Source organism: Scyliorhinus torazame, chromosome 3, assembly GCF_047496885.1.
Source record: "Scyliorhinus torazame isolate Kashiwa2021f chromosome 3, sScyTor2.1, whole genome shotgun sequence".
NCBI lineage: Eukaryota > Metazoa > Chordata > Chondrichthyes > Carcharhiniformes > Scyliorhinidae > Scyliorhinus > Scyliorhinus torazame.
Window position 1 is genome coordinate 85,458,719 of NC_092709.1, and position 20,288 is coordinate 85,479,006.

At 42.7% G+C, this 20,288-nt stretch overlaps 1 protein-coding gene and 1 long non-coding RNA gene across 2 annotated transcripts in view; one reads left to right on the top strand and one right to left on the bottom strand.

Annotated features, from left to right (window-relative positions):
- The window catches only part of LOC140408558 (testican-3-like), a 959,832-nt gene that overhangs the window by 17,974 nt on the left and 921,570 nt on the right, over positions 1-20,288 (top strand). The window lies entirely within an intron of this gene.
- The window catches only part of LOC140408559 (uncharacterized), a 303,176-nt gene continuing 285,502 nt past the window's right edge, over positions 2,615-20,288 (bottom strand). Inside the window, exon 5 of the long non-coding RNA XR_011940141.1 lies at positions 2,615-3,019. This is a non-coding gene — a long non-coding RNA (uncharacterized lncRNA). The remainder of the gene's footprint in view (positions 3,020-20,288) is intronic.

A 20,288-nucleotide genomic window follows, 5' to 3' on the forward strand; every position in this document is an offset into this window, starting at 1 on the left:
AATGTGATTTTGGCGTCGGCGACCGGAGAATCCTGCACATTGTTTTAAATTGTTCCAACTAGAAAATTCAATGCTGTGAGCCACTAACATGGCCTCATAATGGAGAGCTGCCGTACCAGTTCACATGCTTGGAAAAATCCATTCAGTTAATACAAATGACCAGTTGTTTTTTTCTTTTTAATTACTAAAACTGATATGTACCAGCATTCTTTCTGCTCCTGAATATAGATTTTGAAATCTGACAATGCACTGTTTTTGTGTGACCCACGCTCCTGGACCCCTGAGTCATCCTCCAAACACGATCAGTCTACATGCTGCCATAATTCTCTGGGACTATTGCTCCCCTCCTGTCTACTTTCCATGTAACTGTTGTAAAGTGCTGGCCAGAGTTCGATAGGTCTTATTAAGGTTTTTGTAGACTTGGGTAGTGCAACAGTAAGTATTTATTAACTACTAGAAACTATATACATAGGTACGGTAAAGGTCCGAACTAGGCGCCATCTCCATTCTTGTTTCTACACGCAGCTCTAGTCAACGCCACACTGATCACTAGGTTCGGGTCATGTGTTCCCTTCTTTTACTGTGTGTGTGATACATTACTCAGTCCCACATCAACCTTTTGTGTTCCAGACTCATGCTACAGTAACCTGGGTTTTTATTGTAAAAAGTTTGCATTTAACTGGTGACTTGAGACGAGATGTCTCAAAGTGCTTTACAGCCAATGAAGTACTTCTGAAGTGTGGGTCACTAATGCAGTTCAGAAAAAACAGCAACCAATTTGTGCACAGCAAGCTCCCATGGACAATAAAGTGATATTGATCTGATCTTTTAGTGATGCTGATTGAGAGGTAAACATAGGTCAGGACACCAGTGGATACCTCCTCTGTTCTGCTTTGAAATAGTGTCTTGGGATCTTTTATGTCCACCTGAAGGGGCAAATAGGACCTTGTTTAATGTTTAATTCAAAAGACAGCGCCTCTGATAGTGCAGAACCCCCTCAGTACTGCACTGGAATGTCGGTCTTAATTTCTGTACTCCAGTCCTGAAGTGGTACCTGAAATCTCAAATTCCAGACTCGGGCAAGTGCCATCAACTGAGCCTCAGCTGACATCCAAGTTAAAATTAACTACCATGGTTCAAGAGAACAATGAACTGTAATCAAACCTGCTGATTTAGTTTCCACACAAATATGCACTTAATTATGCAATTTTTTGTGCTTGAATTATTATTTGCATTTCTATAACTTCTAATAAATAGAAACACAATTTGACTTGTTCAATCACTAATCAGTGACATATTAAATATTTAGTTCATATAATATGTCAAAACAATTGAGGAGAACACCAATTGTGTCGCTGGAACTGTGTGGGGCAGCATACCTACCCATCAGGAAAGGCTTTTTCTATGACTCTGATCCAAATCCCAGGATGAGATGGCGGGGGAGGGGGGCACATTTAAATAATAATTTAAAGCCGCCACTTGTAACAATGCAACAGAAATGCCTTGTCCATGGAGGCTGCAGAGGTGTTCATGGTTGCTCAATCTGAAAATGGAACTTGAGATAAAAAAACATATTTTTCCTCCTGTGATGTTTGGCACCGGTAGAACAGCAAGCCACTTCCATTTGTATTTTTGATTGCCATTTGAACTTTAGGCCGCAATGTAGGCCCGTAACACAGATTATGCCTGTTCTCAGAAGACTTGGGACCTGCAGGGCCGGGAGCAGTCCTGACAAAGTTTGAGGAAACCTGGCAATGCCCTCAAAGCACACACATAATGTAAGAGGAAGGATGGGCCAATAAGCTGCTTAGAATGTTATTTAATATGTAGAATGACATGGATGTAAAGAATCTAGATTTGGGTTAAAAGGATTATTTATGGTGGCACAGTGGTTAGCACTCCTGCCTCACGGCGCCGAGGACTTGGGTTCGATGCCACCCCCGGGTCATCGTGTCTGCGTGCACCCCCCCCCCCCACAACCCAACGATACGCAGGGTGGATTGGCCACACTAAATTGCCCCTTAATTTGGAAAAAACAGGAATTGGGTACTTTAAAAGAAAAAAGGGATTATTTAAATTTTTTTTATTTATAAAACATATTGCTTTTATATGATTAATATGTTAAAATTCTTGTATATAGCCCAGTCTTCCTGAGGTACGTTCTTGTCACTCGGTCCTTGCTTTTTAAATCACACTTTTTGGTCATATGTGACCTCCATGATTAGGGCAGCACGGTAGCATAGTGGTTAGCACAGTTGTTTCATAGCTCCAGGGTCCCAGGTTCGATTCCCAGCTGGGTCACTGTCTGTGCGGAGTCTGCACGTTCTCCCCATGTCTGCGTGGGTTTCCTCCCGGGTGCTCCGGTTTCCTCCCACAGTCCAAAGATGTGAGGGTTAGGTGGATTGGCCCTGCTAAATTGTCCTTAATATCAAAAAAGATTAAGTGGGGGTTACTGGGTTACGGGAATAGGGTAGATACATGGGCTTCAGCCGGGTGCTTTTTGTAAGGGCCGGTACAGATTCGATTGGCCGAATGGCCTCCTGCACTGTAAATTCTATGATCTACGATCAAAGTGAGGAAAGTGGCTAGGAAGCTACCAATTACTAAGTATCTTTAATCAACAGAATCCTGGATGATTAGACTGGGGAGCCCATGAATAAGTAAAATAAACATGTAAATGAATCAAGTTGTTCAAAGAAAATCCAAGTCTTTTTACCATAATTTTCTCAGTAACACAAATTCTGGATGTTCGAAGTAAAGTTTCATAAAGTCGGAACCTTTACAATAGGACTATTAAACTTGCATGCAATTATTTTCTTATACCTTCTTCTAAAGGTTCTCCTTCAAGGTCTCAGTCTTCAACAACTTAGCCAATTAGCTTGCACTCAATCATAGTTTTCCCTCTGTGCCTAAAGTTTCCTGGATGCTGCAGTTCGAATATGTGTAGAGTGCAGAATTCTTGACCTTGCATCAGGGTGATTTTCTCATTGTACCATGCTCATCTGTCTTCCTTTGTCCTCTAACAGAAACAGATTTTGAGTTATTTTGTTTTCCCAAATTGTACAAAAAATCAATTGGCGAATACATTTTAATAGCTTTATTCACTTAATCAATTGTTTATAAAATGCTTTATAATGGCCCAAGGACTTGATGAGGTAATATATAAATTCGCATGATTCCATTTTTTAGAAGGTTCATATTAAAGCTATTAAAGGGTGAATCCTTGCAAGGAATTTCTCTCTTTGAGCCGGTCTCCTTGCTGCATTGTGGTAAAGTGTGAAGCATTGAAACAAATATATATCATAAAATTAATTCATGTTCTTTGGTACATGGAAACCTAAGAGACAGAAGAATTGCCAGATGAGAAAAGACCAATATTTGCCTCCTAACATTATGGCAATCGCATGACCGAATAATTGAGTTTTTGACTAATCATTGCAATTAATCTCTATCAGTCTATAACAGACCCAAACGTGCGGAAAAACCCAGAGGTGGATAGCTTTGGGAACCATAAGTTCAAACGGAACTGTTCCTCTCAAGCATGCGGCATTTACCAAATGTCATATTTCAAATTACTCGCACTCTATTCCAAAATGTTTTTTTTAAAGAAATCCATCTAATTTGTAATTGAATGAATCAATGCTAACTGCTTCTACCATCTCCCAAAGGAGCCTGTTCCATTGATTGATCACGTGCTGACAGAAATATTGTTACCCTTTCAAGCAGAGGCTGTGTCCTTTGGTTCTGCTCTTCTGGACAAGGTTGAAATAGCTTGTAGTTATCTGTGTTTAGTTAGTCTCTTTAGAATCCTGAAAACAATGATCACCTCTTGTTGCAACCATCTACTTTTCCGGTGAGAACATGCCTCCATAATTTCATCCCGACATCTCCTTAATCATTCTGTGTTGTTTCAATTTCTGCAATATCTTTTCTGTATGTAGTAATGAGATTTGGACACAATATTCTATGTGCAGCCATATCAATGATTTATAAACTGGCAGCATTGCCTCTTTATTTCAATTCAATATTGATCTTTTCAATAAGTCGCAATATTTAATTTGCTTTCCTTGCTATCATCAAGCTTTAGTTAATTGTCAATCAGGGTATCCGATCTCTTTCATTCTCCATGCTAATATTGTCTTTTCATTTGAACCACATTGCATGATCTGCATTGAATTTCATCTGCTACTTGCCTTCCCAATTGTCAAGTATATTGAAAAGCTCCGTAGCTTATCTGTTCGGAGTCAACCATTTCATTAGTTTTGTATTATCTGAAGCTCAGCCCCAGATCATTTAGAAAGAAATTAAACAAAAGTGATCCCAAAAACAGACCACAGTTGGACTCCGCTGTTCGCTTTCTACCAATGTCAACACCTGGTTTGTGTTGGTCAACCAATTATATATTCATTGTAAAATGTTCCACTTTTCCCTGCTTTATTTTTTTAAAGAGGCACAATTGTCAAACTGTACTTGTTCTGCATTTAATTATTTGTTTCCTTTTTCAATACATGTGAAAAGAAAGTAAATTCAAGAAACTTTATTTCAACATGAAAGCTATCAACTTATGTTTACACCGTCAACAACTTTGGTAACTTGTTCATGGAGGAGAAGTTTGCCAGCTTTAGAGAATTAGCAGACAGATTTCAGCTACCCAACTCCAATCTTTTTTGCTACTTTTAAATTTGTGATTTCACCTGTACGACTTGCCCATCCTTTCCTCTGGCTCCACCTTCCACCTTTTTGGGAGGATTCTATCCTTGGCTCAGCCAGGCAGGGGGTCTATCTCAGATCTATAAGGCGACATACTCTCACCCGATCCCTCCCCAATGAACAGGATAAGGGCGAAATGGGAGAGTGAACTATGGCCTACACTCTCAAACGAGGTTTGAAGAGAGACCCAATACAGAATAAACTCCACATCGTCTTGTGTACGGTTGAGCCTAATTCAGTTCAAGTGGTCCATAGGGGTCTCACTTGACCAAGGCAAGGATGAGTGGGTTTTTCCTGTATTCTCAATAATTCTTGTTCTATTCTGTTTCATTGTTTATTGCTACCTTTGTGTTTGTAAACAAAATGATAAGTCTAATACAATATTAAAATAAAATCTAATAAAAATTAAAAAAATTAATTTTATATCCGTGAAATAAAAATGAGTAGCATGGTTGTGAAATTAGCAAATTACATAAAAATTGACCGTGTATTTAATAGTACAGAGGACAGCTGTCCACTCCAGAATGATATCAATGGTTTAGTTGAGTGGGCAGAGAAGTGGCAAATGGAATTTAGTCTGGAAAAGTGTGATGCATTTGGGGAGGGAAAACAAAGCAAGGGAATACTTAATAAACGGGAAGATATTGAGAAGGGTTGAGGAAATCAGAGACGTTCGAGTCTCTCCACAGGTCCTTGAAAATGGCAGAACAGGTGGACAAGGTGGTCAAGAAAGCATATCGAATGCTGTTCTTTACTGGGCAAGGTATTGGATACAAAAGCAGGATGTAATGATGGAACCGTATAAAATGTTGGTTAGACCACAGTTGGATGATTGTGTACAGTTACTAGTGTTGCTCTCTTTATTTGGTTCTAAATATGGCGGTCAATATGGTCGCCTTCCTTCTAATTACGTTTGCTTTAGAGTCGCCAGGTATCTTTCGATACAGCCACAAGGTTCAAACCCGAATACTGATCAAAGAGCCGGTACACTATTAGTTCAAAGTCAATACTATTTATTTACATACACAGCAATATCTACTCATGCACGAAATACTACAGACTAAACTATCTCTAATGCTAAAGGCTATACTTAGCTTTGGGTGCCCACTCAGTCAGAGGAACAATGGCCGTTGTTCGGATCTGAGGCTGCTGGGATCGAAGTGGTGAAGGGGAACAGCTAAGGTCGCCCGTCTGGTAGTGAGCGTTGACCTTGGACTTACTTGCTTCTGGTGTAGCTGGTGGAAGGGTCTCTCTGCTTTGAGAGCCAATTCCAAGAGAGCGATTCTCTCCTGGGGCCTTCTTAAAACTGAAAGGGCTTTGCACGCTTTTGGGCGGGCCTTGAACTTGGCCCTAATCAATTGGGCCGTATCTTGATCACTCGTATTGATCTTGACCAATAAAGGGGTGGGTGCCCTGATGGCTGGGCATGTCCTAGGTGGCCGTTGGACTGGCTTTGATTGTGCTTTCGGTTTGGGGAACTGGCGCTGCGAGGTCTGGAGCCAGATCGGTTACTTGAGTATCTCCCCTTTGTTCCTGGAGATGGGCCATCAATATGCTAATATACCTACAGTTTCAGTCTTGTCTGGGAGCTGTGGTCCCAATTCACGAACAGGCTCTGTGCCTGCTTGTTTTCTGAGCATTGTCTATAGTTCCCTGCAATCTTTGCAAACATCCATTTTGTATTCTGGAAGTAGCCATCCCAGATGGCTACACTGATCACCACATTACATGAAGGACACAATTGCCCTGGCAGTGCAGTGGAGATTTACAAGAACATTGACAGGGTGAAAATTGCAGCTGTGAGGAGATATTGGATAGGCTGGGGTTGTTATCCTTCGAACAGAGGAGGTTAAGGGGTGTCCGAATTGAGGTGTATACAATTGAAGGGCGTAGACCGAAAAGACTTGTTTCCTCTAGCTGAGAGGTCACGTATCATGGGGCATTGTTATAACCTGCCTACTTACCATTGGCTGGGGACTAATGACAATCCCACAATCCTGTGGGAGTATGAGCTTCCCCAATGAGGGGGGCAGAGAAACCATTAGTAAACTCCTAGTATAAATAAAGCTGGCCAGTTTAGGAACCAGCAGGAAGGAGTGTGCAGCAAGGGAAGTTGCTGCTGCTGTTTTATATATATATATATATATATATATATATATATAATATAATATATATATATATATATATATATATATATATATATATATATATATATATATATATATAAATGTTATTACTTTGCATCCTTAAAACTCGTGCTGGATTCTTCGTGGCCCTCACAAAAGGCATAGATTTAAGGTGATTGGTTGAAGGGCACACGACGGAAAACCTTTTCACCTTTTCACCCAGAGGGTGGTTGGCGTATGGAATTCACTGCCTATGTCGATGGTTGAGGCTGAAACACTCAACTCATTTAAACGGCATCTGGATCTGCATCTGAAGTACTGTAACCTGCAATGGCTACAGGTGAGGTGCTGGAAAGTAGGATTAAAATTTACAGCTCATTTAGTTTCTTTTTTGGCTTGCACAGACATGATGGGCTAAATGGCCCCTTTCTGCAACATAACTTTCCAATAATTTTATAATAATCTTTATTGTCACAAGTAGGCATATGTTAACACTGCAGTGAAATTACTGTGAAAAGCCCCTAGTCGCCACATTCCGGCACCTGTTCGGGTACACCGAGGGATAATTCAGAATGTCCAAATTACCTAACAGCACATCTTTCGGGACTTGTGGGAGGAAACCGGAGCACTCGGTGGAAATCCACGCAGGCACAGGGAGAACGTACAGACTCCGCACAGACAATGACCCAAGACGGAATCGAACCTGGGGCCCTGGCGCTGTAAATCAACAGTGCTAACCACTGTGCTATAATCTATCTGAAAAAGAACAACACATGCTTTGAACTTCTGTTTTCTACTTTGCTTTTTGGAATGGTTAAATATACATGACCACTGTTTACTTCAATCATTTAAAATACAGCTGCAGTTGTTAACCGAAACACTAATTAATGATTTTGAAAATTATTCATCAATGATGTGCATTCTTCCTCCTGTCCAGACTCTCCACACTAAAGTAGAAACAAAATTGAATTGATACTTCTGAATATTTTATCAGGAATTATTTGATTTGTGCTCAAGGTCGTATACAGACAGTTTACATTTATTATAGTAGCCATATTTTTATTTATTTCCAGCTGCTCAAAACACAAGTTCTTCCTTGATTAATTAATTCACCTGTTTTTCAACTTTTTTTCCTTGATTCCAAGCCACTGAGAGAGTTGCAAATCCCAGGGCACTGTAGCAGTGTTGCCCAAACCTGAGACACTTTCCCATGCTGTAAAAGCCCCATGAATTCCACCTAGTTCTTAAAATCCCTTTGGCACCCAGTATTTCTAAACCAGACAAATACTTTGTACTGTTGCCGAACTCCACTGCCCCCAACCCAGTATTGTTAATGCCTGAGGTCCACATTTGTTCGAACTGCAAACTATCGCTCTGGGTTTGAATCCAACAGTGGAAATTGTTGGCTATCGAAGGAGTGTTCAACGTGGTTCAATGAACTAATGATCAGCTTGGGAATCCTTCCACCACTCTCCTCTGTCCCAGCTCCTCCACACCTCATTCCACAAAATGTGAAGGAAAATAGCATGGGTGTGAAGATGCACTTAAACTGCCGTCTTATTAAGCTTAGGACACCTCTCCTAACTGCTAAATCCCAGAAAACACCTGAATACAAGGCTCAGACTTTGTAAAGACAGAGGAGCAAGTATTATGCAGTGATGTAGGTGATTGGTTAATTAATGGGAGATCTAATTGTGGTGTTTAAGATTATCAAAAGAATTGATAAGGTAAATAGTATCTCTCTTGATAAGTTAATAGTCGCAGTGGCAGGCCATGTTTCCCGATGTTCATAAACACATCCATGGCGGCATGATGTCAGAACGGCATGAAGCACAATTGGTCTCAGAAGACGTGCACCTGGCAAGCAGTACATCCAGGGGAGCTCAGAGGTGAGTGCAGCACTTGGGGGAAGAGGATAGTGTCAACCTGTTGCCAGGGTGATTCACTTGGGTGAAAATTGTTTCCTGGTTGCTAGCTGTATGCTTGGGCAACCTTTAAAATTGGTGCCTGGGTAACTGAGTCACTGATTTGGTGGCGGGGTGGGAGAATCACAGGCCACAAGGTTTCAATACATCATGGAACCCATAACCCAGTCCAAAGATGTGCAGGCTAGGTGGATTGGCCAAGCTAAATTGCCCTTAGTGTCCAAAACATGTTAAGTGGGGGTTACTGGGTTACGGGGATAAGGTAGATACGTGAGCTTCAGTAGGGTGCCCTTTGTAAGGGCCGGTGCAGACTCGATGGGCTGAATAGCCTCCTTCTGCACCGTAAATTCTATGAACTGCAACTTCTTTTCCTCTAAGTCCTGGACTATATGGCAGAAAAAAACACCATCGCTGTTGGTGGTGTCAGCGCCGCTTTTCTCGCCCGACATCAGCCTTTGCTGATATCGGAGGAAATTATACCCTCTGTTTCTCTTTCGTCAAATGTTCCAGATCTGCAGAGATTTTTCAATATTTTAATTTCAAATTTCCAGCTGTATTTTGTTTTTACCTTAAAATTAGAGCTAGGAAATTGAAAATTTCAAAACTTGATGAATAGGTTTTTGTTTGGCAAGGATATTAAGGAACCAAAGTGGGTAACTTGTTAAAGGTACTGACCAGTTCAATGGCAGAAATGGCTTGAGAGGCTGGACAGCCTATTCTGTTCCAATGTTCCTGAGACAGTAATTTGTGAAATAACTCACAACTGTAGAAAACATTTGTCATTCCTGGTCTTTAGAGTGAACTATTTTCTTGCAACAAAATAAGTGTTTTCCCCCATTTTGGAAAAGCTGTAGTTAGTTTTGTGATCACGGAAATAGAATTTGAGCCTTTGGGGAGGGCACAGATGCCTTTAGAGTGACCGTTCTTTACCACATGGTTGCTATTTAAACAACATTTAACGTTTTGTTTCATTGTTTTAATAAAAATATGTACATTAATGGATTTCAGTGATGTGATGAACATTAAAGCTCCATAAAAGAAGTGGTGCCCTGCATGAATGCTTGCCAGATTGGAAAAATATTTACCCTTTTTAAAAATTGATGTTATAAAGTAAACCATAAAACAAATGTGGATGGCATCTGGAGTCTGGGATAAACTGCATGTTCCATATTGCAGAAATGAGCTCAGCTGTTCAACTGTTTCCCATGTCATTAACCTTTTGGTATTGCAAACACTATCACTTCTCTAACCCTTGGGGCTATAGTTTACCACTGTGATTAACAACTGCAGCCTATGTGTACACACACAAAGGCGCTGAGACCCAACTAACAAAGCTGAACATGTAATTAATTCATCAGTGTGAAATTCATGCCTTCTAATTGGTGGTGGGGGGAGGTGGGAACAATTCAGCTTTGTACACGATATTGTGTGAAGACTTTACAAAAATAAAATTATTACTTCCGCGAGTAGACATTAGGAGTGATTTCTTAACTTTTTCTGATGAGAATTAGTGTTTGCTGAGATAACAGTAATTTGAAAATTGCAGACCAGTATGCCCTGATTCACTGTACATTTAAATTAGTGGATGGAAAATCGAGGGCTACAGGCCAGCGAGTTCCAGATCAGAGTTCTTGTGAGTACTATATCTGATGCGCAGAGTATCTGATTGGGAAATCAATCCTATTATGATAGTCTTGATTGTTCCTGCAATAGGATTCTGCGCTCAACTGAAACAATCAATTTGGAATAAGAGAGAAAATGAGATATGCTGTCCTGACATGCTCATCTGGAGAAAAGCAAGAATGCCAAATTTCAAAGGGAACATCAAATTCTACTGCATGCAAAAAGGAGTGGTGATTGGTTGGAATGCCAGCTCTGATTGGGTGAAATGTTGTAATGACAAATACAGCAGGGAGCTATTGGCACCCATGCTTTTGTTTATTCAAAAAGATGCAATATTTAGACAGATTAATTCTGCCTGCAGAGGCCAGATACTTGCAAATAAGCTTCTCGCAATAGTAACTGAGCTACATTGTGAACCCGACTAATTATCTTAAATTGGCTGTTAATGTAATTTATAGAATCATAGAATTTACAGTGCAGAAGGAGGCATAGATTTTGCAGTGCAGAAGGAGGCCATTCGGCCCATCGAGTCTGCACTGGCCCTTGGAAAGAGCACCCTACCTAGGCCCACGCCTCCACCCTATTCCAGTAACCCAACCTAACCTTTTTGGACACTAAGGGGCACTTTTGCATGGCCAATCCATCTAAACTGCACATCATTGGATTATGGGAGGAAAGCGGAGCACCCAGAGGAAACCCACGCAGACACTGGGAGAAAGTGTAAACTCCACACAGACTGTGACCTGAGGCCGAAATTGAACCCAGGTCCCTGGAGCTGTGAGGCAGTAATGCTAACCACTGTGTCACCATGGCGCACACTTGGGATCGTTCAGCAAATACCATCCAGTCAGACTTTGACATGTTTGGGTTTTTAAAACGTGGCTTTGTTGATTATGGTTAGTGCTCTTCCTATTGCAAACAGCCAAGGGACGTGCTGTTTGATCTGATCTAACAGTCATTGCAACGTGTGGTTTATGTACCTGGCACTGCTCATTTGTATGATAGTTAGAACATTTTTTATCTTGACAGCAACATCTGTTGGCAGAGAAAACCATTCTTGTTGCCACTGCACAGTAGCAGCATAAAATAGGTAGCTTCACCTGTTCAAATTTTTTAGGTCTAGTCCAGAGAATTTGAGATAGACTAGACACTTTTCGGGTCCAAAAGTGGTAGCTTTCGGCCAGTGTTTCTCGAACTTCTTTCCCTGCATTCCACGCCGGCCAACCATCGTGACCTGCCATTTCACTTGCTTTGTCATTCAATGTTACATTTCTGCTAAGGGGTGGGATTCTGCGGGAATCGGCGGGGCGGGCAACTCCGGCGCGAAGGAGTGGCATGAACCACTCCGGCGTCGGGACACCCCAAAGGTGAGGAATCCTCCGCACCTTCAGGGGCTAGGCCAGCGCCGGAGTGGTTTGCGCCGGCCGGCGGGGAAGGGGCTTGGTGCCACGCCAACCGGCGTCGAAGGGCCTCCGCCGGCCAGCGTGAGTTGGCGCATGCGCATGAGTGCCAGCATGTGCTGGCGTCATCCCAGCGCATGGGGGGGGGTGGGGTTCATCTCCGCGTCGGCCATTGTGGAGGACCACAGCAGCCGACGCGGAGGAATAGAGTGCCCCCACGGCACTGGCCCGCCCGTGAATCGGGGGGCCCTGATCGTGGGCCAAGCCACCGTGGGGGCACCTCCCAGGGCCAGATCCCCCCTGTGCCCCCCGGAGGCCGCCCGCGCAGTCAGGTCCCGCCGGTAAGTACCTGTTGTAATTTACGCTGGCGGGACGGGCCTAAAATGGGCGGCCACTCGGCCCATCGCAGGCCGGAGAATCGCCGGGGGGGGCCGCTGCCAGTGGCCTCCGACTGGCGGGGCGTGATTCCCGCCCCCGCCAAATCCCCGGCGCCGGAGAATTCGGCAGCCGGCAGGGGCAGGATTCACGCCGCCCCCCCGGCAATTCTCCGACCCAGCGGGGGATCGGAGAATCCCGCGCAAGGACTTCAGCTGACTATGTTCTCACTTCATCCTTTGAAAAAAATCAAGAGGTTTGTCCTCGAACATGCCATGCCTTCAAAATGCCTTTGAGGTTTTGACGATTTTAAACTTTCATTTTCCTGCACTTCCCTGCATATATCACACATGGGCTTTGCACCCTGATTTGCAAAGGCGCAATTAACAAAGTCATGCACCAAGAATTTATCTTCATATTGGTTTGTTTCCTATTTCTGCTTATTAATGGGTTGTTCACCAGTGGCCCGACAACTCTGCATGCAGCTCACACCAGCACTACTTTGTCCTGCCATGGACTCTACTGAGAAGCTCTCCAGCAGATTCAGTTGTGGGATCTTGGCCTTTTGTGTCTCTGCCCCTCTTGTCCTTATTGCAAATAGACCCATCTTCAGTTCTTCACGCAGTCCTGTTGCTTGCTTGCTGGCAGCTACAAAATAGAGGAATCTCTCTTCTGTGATTTGTGTCCAAAGCATAGACGTACAGGACTTGTAACGTCAGTGTGCGCAACGGGTACGTGACCTGCTCTTTGCCACCGCTACTTAAAGGCTGGCCACGGCCAGCATTCTCAACGTAAAAACCGGGTCACTGCCGGCATTCTTTAAACCTGGTCATGGCCATTGGGCGCTGCTCTCACGATCGGGAACACCACAACCAGTCGCTCTGTAACCCTCCCAAGATGGGTGGGTCACAACCTTGAGTTTGAAAAACCCTGCTTTAGGTCCATTTGTGAATATGCGCGATGCACAATGAGCAATAATCTGATTGAGCTAAAGAAAGCCTTGATCTGCCCTGTTTTAGCTTCAGGCTTGCATGCTGAGCAAATACTCCATGTCCAATTTACAAGAGTGCCAATAAGGCCAATTTTGTGGCGTGTGGATCTGTCGAAAATCCAAGCACGTACATTGGCCAATGATGGTAGGCTTGCAGTAGGCAGTGGTAGAGAATCCATTGGTGGATTTCTCAACCAATACATAGAGGAAAGGGAGCCCATTAGGCTGTTCCATTTAAAAGGTGAAGTAGAGCGCAGTATGGAGTGGAGTGCATTAAATTGTTCAGGAAATTCTTGCATGCATTGGCAGAATTCAAATGTAGCAAACATGTCCTCTACGTGTCAGAAATATGCAAGGGGTGGAAAGTTAGGGGCCATGCCATTGAAAATGTGTGTCTTGTGAAAACCAATGAAAATGTTCATGAAATTTCCCTTTCTCTTTCACTACCACTTCCTGCCTAGGTAAAAGATTTTACCTTTTACATAACCGATACTAACAGTAACCTCCTGTTAGGTGCAAATCGTTCTTCATTGCCCTGCAGTAATGACAATACAGTTTAAAACATTCAATTTTGTAAAGGTTGCACATTAGAGATGTGAGAGTAAATGTTATGAATTTGTGGTTTTGGTAAAGACGCTTGCTCTGTGGCAGTGCTTCTGGAGAATGGGCATGGAGGTCAGCAGGCTGCGTCAGAATTCTGATCCATTAAATCCCAGAGTCTGACATTATTCAGATGGAGGTGGTGGATCTCAGTGACTGGGAGTGATGAGAGTGGTATCCTAGGTTCCAGGAGTGTTCGGAGGAATGAGCGAGATGACAGCATTTCTGATCATAAGAGAAGAAATTCCAATTCTTGGGGGCCAGGAGATTGGAAGAAGCGGGTATTGGGGTGCCCATGTCAAGCATTATTGGATTCTTGTAATGTTGGGGATATGGCAAAGTTGGCTCTCAGTCACCTGCCCCATTGCTTTTCCCATTGTCAGTTTGTTTCCACATTAAAATTCCTGCACTGAAATACTAGCCAGTTTTCATAAAGAGCAAAATTGGACTCCGAATGCGCAGATATTTATTGTTTATGCAGCTGAGAAAAGATTAACTTTCAATTCACTTCTTTTTAATACTTCTGAGCTGGATTTATAAACTGAATTTTGAGCCAAAATAAAGATGCTGGAAGCTTCTCATGATTGAGTACTATCTATGGCAATCATGCCAGACAAAGCATAATGAAGAGCAGGCTCGTGGGGGCCGAATGGCTTACTTCTCATGATTTGATTTTTTTTTTCTTCTTTTGTGGATTACAATGTCCATTTAGATTCAAATCATGTCGGGCAAACAGTAAAATCTTTTAATTGTGAAGGCCAGCCCAAATTGGGGGAACAACTCGTCTTTCGATTTAGGCACCTTGCAGCCTTCTGGACTCAACATAGAGTTCAACAACATTTGACTGTTAACTTGTTCCTTCATCTTGACTTCCCCCCCCCCCCCCCACCCCCCCCCCCCCCCCCCAACCACTAATTACTAATCAAAAAAATGTTATGTCACCCCTCCTCCCCCACAGGCCCTTCTGTCACTTGTTCTCAAGTTTTGCTTTCACTAAGCACAAACCGTTGTCCTTTGTTAACACTTCCTGCTATCTTTATGCTGCTATCAGCACCACCTGTATTGACCTTAACACGGTCATTAACACTTCCTTTGCCGTGTGCCTTAAATATCTTGTGCATCACACCTATCATTGACCGTTTTGCTCCACCCCCTTTTAAACAGTACAAAATCCATCATTGCTTCCGTTCTTTAGCTCTGAAGAAGTGTCTTATGCACTCAAAACTGTTTCTCTCTCCATACACCGTAGCAGGCCTGCTGAGTGCCAGCATTTTCTGTTATTTCAGATTTCCAGCATTTGCAGTGGTTTGCTTTTATTTATTAGACCTTCTAATTCTTCTGTCAAGTAACAAGTAGCCAGCGATTGAGAAATAATCTTATTGTTTCCTAACTTCTAATTTTTGAACTGTTTCAAACCATAAAGCAAGGGTAATTGATCATAGGCCTTCCCTGTTTGTGACAGGAAAACATGAGTGGCTGCCAAAAATTGTAGATGTGGACAACTTTGCAAATTCAATCTTCAGTTTGTTTCAGATCTTTAGGAAGAAGTGTGTCCGATTTCCCACAAGATAAACCTTTGTGCTTCAACTTGGCAAAATCTACTGATGAATTATTGGGAAATCCTCCACATTGCACATTCTTGGATATGGCTGATAACCTACTTAACCACTCTGGTGAAACATATATTTTTTTAAAGTTTAGAGTACCAATTATTTTTTTCTAATTAAGGGGCAATTTAGTGTGGCCAATCCACCTAACCTGCACATCTTTGGGTTGTGGGGGTGAAACCCACGCACCCACAGGGAGAATGTGCAAACTCCACACGGACAGTGACCCAGGGCCGGGATCCGAACCCAGGTCTTCAGTCCCAGTGCTATCCACTGCGCCACCGTGCTGCCACTGGAGAAACATATTCAGCTTGCTTCTGTAAATACCTGTTATTTGAAGCAAATCCCCACCTGCTGTGAATTATCATATTTTTCCTAAATTACTTTTGAAGCAAGAGTTTAAATTCTTAAATCTTTATTTCATGCAAATTACATATTTAAATTTTTTGCAACACGCTGAGACTTTGATGTTAAAAATTGCAGTGAAGGCAGAAGAGCCACAAAATATAATTCAGTGGGAAAATTTAATGTTATTGCCAGAAAATTTACATTTTGGACAATAGAAAATTTTCAAAGTATGATGAAGCTTTTTCTGTCAACAAAAGTTTGGTGGGTTATTCTGGTCATTCAGGATTGTTTTTTGTAAATTTTAATTTTGGCAGTTTTGTGGCTTTTCTTGGTTTTGATTTGTAAATTATTTACATCTTGGTTTATTTGCTTCTGCTTTACATTGAACCAATTAATATTGTGGCAATAATAAGTCAGCATGACACCAGAGTTGAGCATTCATTGTAAGATTCATCTCAAATTTTAAAAAAGTGTTGGCAATGCCCAGCAGGTTTGGCAGCATCAGTGGAGGGGGAAACAGCTAATGTTTTGAGTCCAATATGACTCTTCGGAACAGAAGGTAGGAATGTGATGAGTTTATGCTGTTGCAAAAGGCGGGGGAGGGTGAAGGTGGAGCAAAATAGGTAGGTTAGAGGGTGGGTAAGATGGAATAACAAAGATGCTGTGGGACCAAAAGTCAAACGGGTGGTAATTATAATATAAACAAAAGATTAGCCCAGAGTAGCTTTAAATACCAGAATAAAGGTCAGTGCTGTCTGAAAGCAACATAGCAGAATGTGTTGATCAAGTTAATCTCCCCTGTGCTGCCTCATGCTAGTCAGATGAAGTATATGTTTTGTTATAAGCTGTGGAAAGTTATAGAACTAATTCTGGAGCAACCAAAGCAGATAGGAAGCAGACAGTGCTACTTATGATAAAATTATGTATGCAGACATGTCAATTTCAATGAACCGGCATTGGATAAGTAATTCTCAGCTATTACCGGTGTCATAAATGCATTCGGTATGACATAGGATATTTATATATTTGTGTGTATGCAGTGTGTATAATGTAGTATGTGCATATATTAAATAAATATATATTTATTTAGAATAGAAGTTGTCATCCTTTTTATTGTATAATTTTTCCAGTGCAATTGAGAAACATTGATATGATATACATCCTGGCACTGAGTGTTAACTTTGTGTTGCATCGAGATTCCCAGGGTTTCTTGGCGACGCAGCGAGTGTTTTTTTTCTTTTAATAGGCACAAGAATTCAAATTGAATTAAGTTTGGTCAGAGCAATGCCACAGCATTGCTTGGAGGGAAATCCAGTAAACTAAATCCTTTGATGAAGCTGGTTCTGGACCGCGACCATCAAACCTGGTCCCAGAGCCCTCAACACAGCTCCCAAACCTCTCCCACACAGACTTGAGCAATTCAAATGTACAGGGAAGATATGAGAAGACAAGTGCTTCACTTTTTCATGCCCCTCATTTATTTTCTTGTTAGGGATGAGTGGCTAAGTGTGCTTTCCAGATGTGCATTTGAAGAAGAGAAATCCGTTGCTTTGGCCTCCTTAGTTGGACTTTACCTTATATTTTTCTCTGGAGGGGTGGCCTTGCATGAGATGTTTTTGGTCTGGAGATACCCTGGAGTCTGCAAACTGGTAGATTTACATTTGAATATAGGCAATTCATTTTTAAAAATAAATTTAGAGTACCCAATTTTTTTTCCCAATTAAGGGGCAACTTAGCGTGGCCAATCCACCTAACCTGCACATCTTTTGGGTTGTGGGGGTGAAACCCATGCCGACACAGAGAATGTGCAAACTCCACACGGACAGTGACCCAGGGCCAAGATTCGAACCCGGGTCCTCAGCGCTGCAGTCCCAGTGCTAACCACTGCGCCACCGTGCTGCCCTCTAATATAGCCAATGCATGATGCACAGTATAAGAGAGAGTGGGGTTAAAGAAGAAAGGGAAATCTCTCTTGTTTTTTTTGTTTGTTGATTACTGATTTCCTCAGTGCACATGGATGCACTCTAAAATGTTCTTCTGTGACATGTTGAAGATTGTCCAGTTTATCTTCGCTGTAGGGAATGCCTAACTGTTACGTACCTTGCTACAAAAGGACAGATTAAATCAGCAACATGGTTGAGTATGGAAAGTGAAACTCCATTTCGCAGTTTGGTGGTAGTGCATATCAATGCTTCACTAATGCATATCAATGCTCCACTAATACATTTTAAGTTAAGACCAACAAATTAATTCACTAAACACTACAATTTGCAATTTAAAAAAAAATGCTGCAATACGTTTAGAAGCAGAGTGATTGTAAGAGAAGGACAGAATCACCAGTTTTTGGGTTTACACCTTTTGGGGAACTATCATTCTCTCTATGTTAAATATTGAATTACTGTTTTGCCCTTTCTGGTGCATGGATAAATAATTTAAATTAATATTGTGTAATTACCTACTGATAGTGACTTCCATGTTTCAAAGTATCTTGATTATCACTGTCTGTTACTAAATGTGGCAATGGATACTTAATTTTATAGTTCAATATTCTGCTGTGAAGTTTCAGATTATTTTGTTATTGTGCAACAGTATAACCATGGTATGTATACTATATTAATTTTAAATTAAGTTTTTGAATATTCACCTTAACATCATAAAAGATCAATACTGTGCAATGCGAGCCTACCAGTACATCTTGCTGGTGTATTATTTTCCCTGTAAATTCTTTTGGCGTTCCCTGGCAAGTGCCTTCCTATTCATTAACTCAAGGGTGCCATCAAGTTGTTCAGTGCATTTTGAACATCAATATCTGTTATTTAATGGCCGGGTGTTGTGGTAAATGAGAATTGTGGTTAAATAAATTGCAGGGAAATGTAGTACTGCGAGGCCACACTGTTTGAAACGCATGAGAAATAAGGAGCTTGCATTTATATCAAGCCTTCCATGACCTTGGGACATCCTAAAATGCTTCATGCTCTTAAATTATTTTGAACTGTAGTCACTGTTGTTGCATAAACCGACATGGCAGTCAATTTATACACTGCAAGTTCCAGAAATAGCAGAGATGAATGATTTTTTAAAATATTGGTTGAGGGTGGAGAACTCCCCTACTTCTTCTTTTCAAATAACATTTCATTAGAGAGATAGCATCTCTGCCAATGCACCAATTAATCAACACATCACTGGAGTGTCAAGCCTAGATTTTATGCTGTAAGCCTTGCGGAAATTTACAATGAAAAACACTGGCCGGGATTCTCCAAGCCTCCGCGGCGAAATAGTGCTCGGCGCTGGGGCGAAGAATGGAGCCTCAGACCCGCGATCGTGTCCGATGCCGGGACGCGATTCTCCGGCGACCGGAGAAACGCCGGCAGCCGCGCGTGGTCACATGGCACCGGTTGGCAGCCGTTGAAAGAGGCCCTCGCGGTGATTCTCGGTGGTCGACCGGCCGACTTTCCGCCGGTATGGTTCACGTTTGGTTCCACCCGGCGAGAGCTCGGAGTCGCGGGTGATCAGTCTCCCGGGGGGGGGGGGGGGGGCCTTCACAACGGCCAGGCCCGTGAACGGGGGCCACCGATCGGTGGGTGGGCGCGATCTGGAGGGACCTATGTTTATCCGCGCCGGCCCGCTGTTTTGCTCCGCCATGTTGCGCGGTGCGGAAGCGGCCGCCACGCGCATGCGCGGACCCGCGGCAAGCAGTGCAGGGTCGGGTACGGCAGCTGCAACAGCGCAGGGCACTCCGGCGCCATGCTGGCCCCTGTGGACTAGAATCGCTGGGCCAAGAGGCCTGTTGACGCCGGCGTCAACACTTCGCTGCGTTTTTAGAAAATCCCGGCCACTGTGCCTCAACACTGGTCCCTGAATGACCACGGCTGGTGGGTGGGTATAGAATCATAGAATTTGCAGTGCAGAAGGAGGCCATTCGGCCCATCAAGTCTGCACCGGCCCTTGGAAAGAGCACCCTACTTTAGCCCATGCCCCCACCCTGTCCCAGTAACCCCACCTTACCTTTTTGGACACTCAGGTTAATTTATCATGGCCAATCCACCTAGCCTGCACATCTTTGGACTGTAGGAGGAAACCAGAGCACCCAGAGGAAACCGACGCAGACACCGGGTGAACGTGCAAACTCCCCACAGACAGTGACCCAAGCTAGGAATCTAACCAGGGACCCTGGAGCTAACAAGCAACTATGCTAACCACTGTGCTACCGTGCTGCCAGATTCACTGGCTTATTCTTCCCTGCATTTGTTGCTGAGGCTCTTGAGCGGGTGGCACAGTGGTTAGCAATGCATCCCGGGTTCGATCCTGACCATGGGCAACTATCTGTGTGGAGCTTGCACCTTCTCTGTATCTTTGGGAGCTCCGGTTTCCTTCCACAGTCCATAGATGTGCAGATTAGGTGGATTGGCCATGCTAAATTACCCCATAGTGTCCAAAGGCTAGGTGGGGTTATTTTTTTATTATAATGAAAATCATGTTTGAATAAAAATATTTAAAAAATAATGTTATGAAGGGATGCTTTTGTCAAATATTGTATTTTTAAAAAGACATTTTATTTGAGACAAGCTACAGTGATTTCAAAT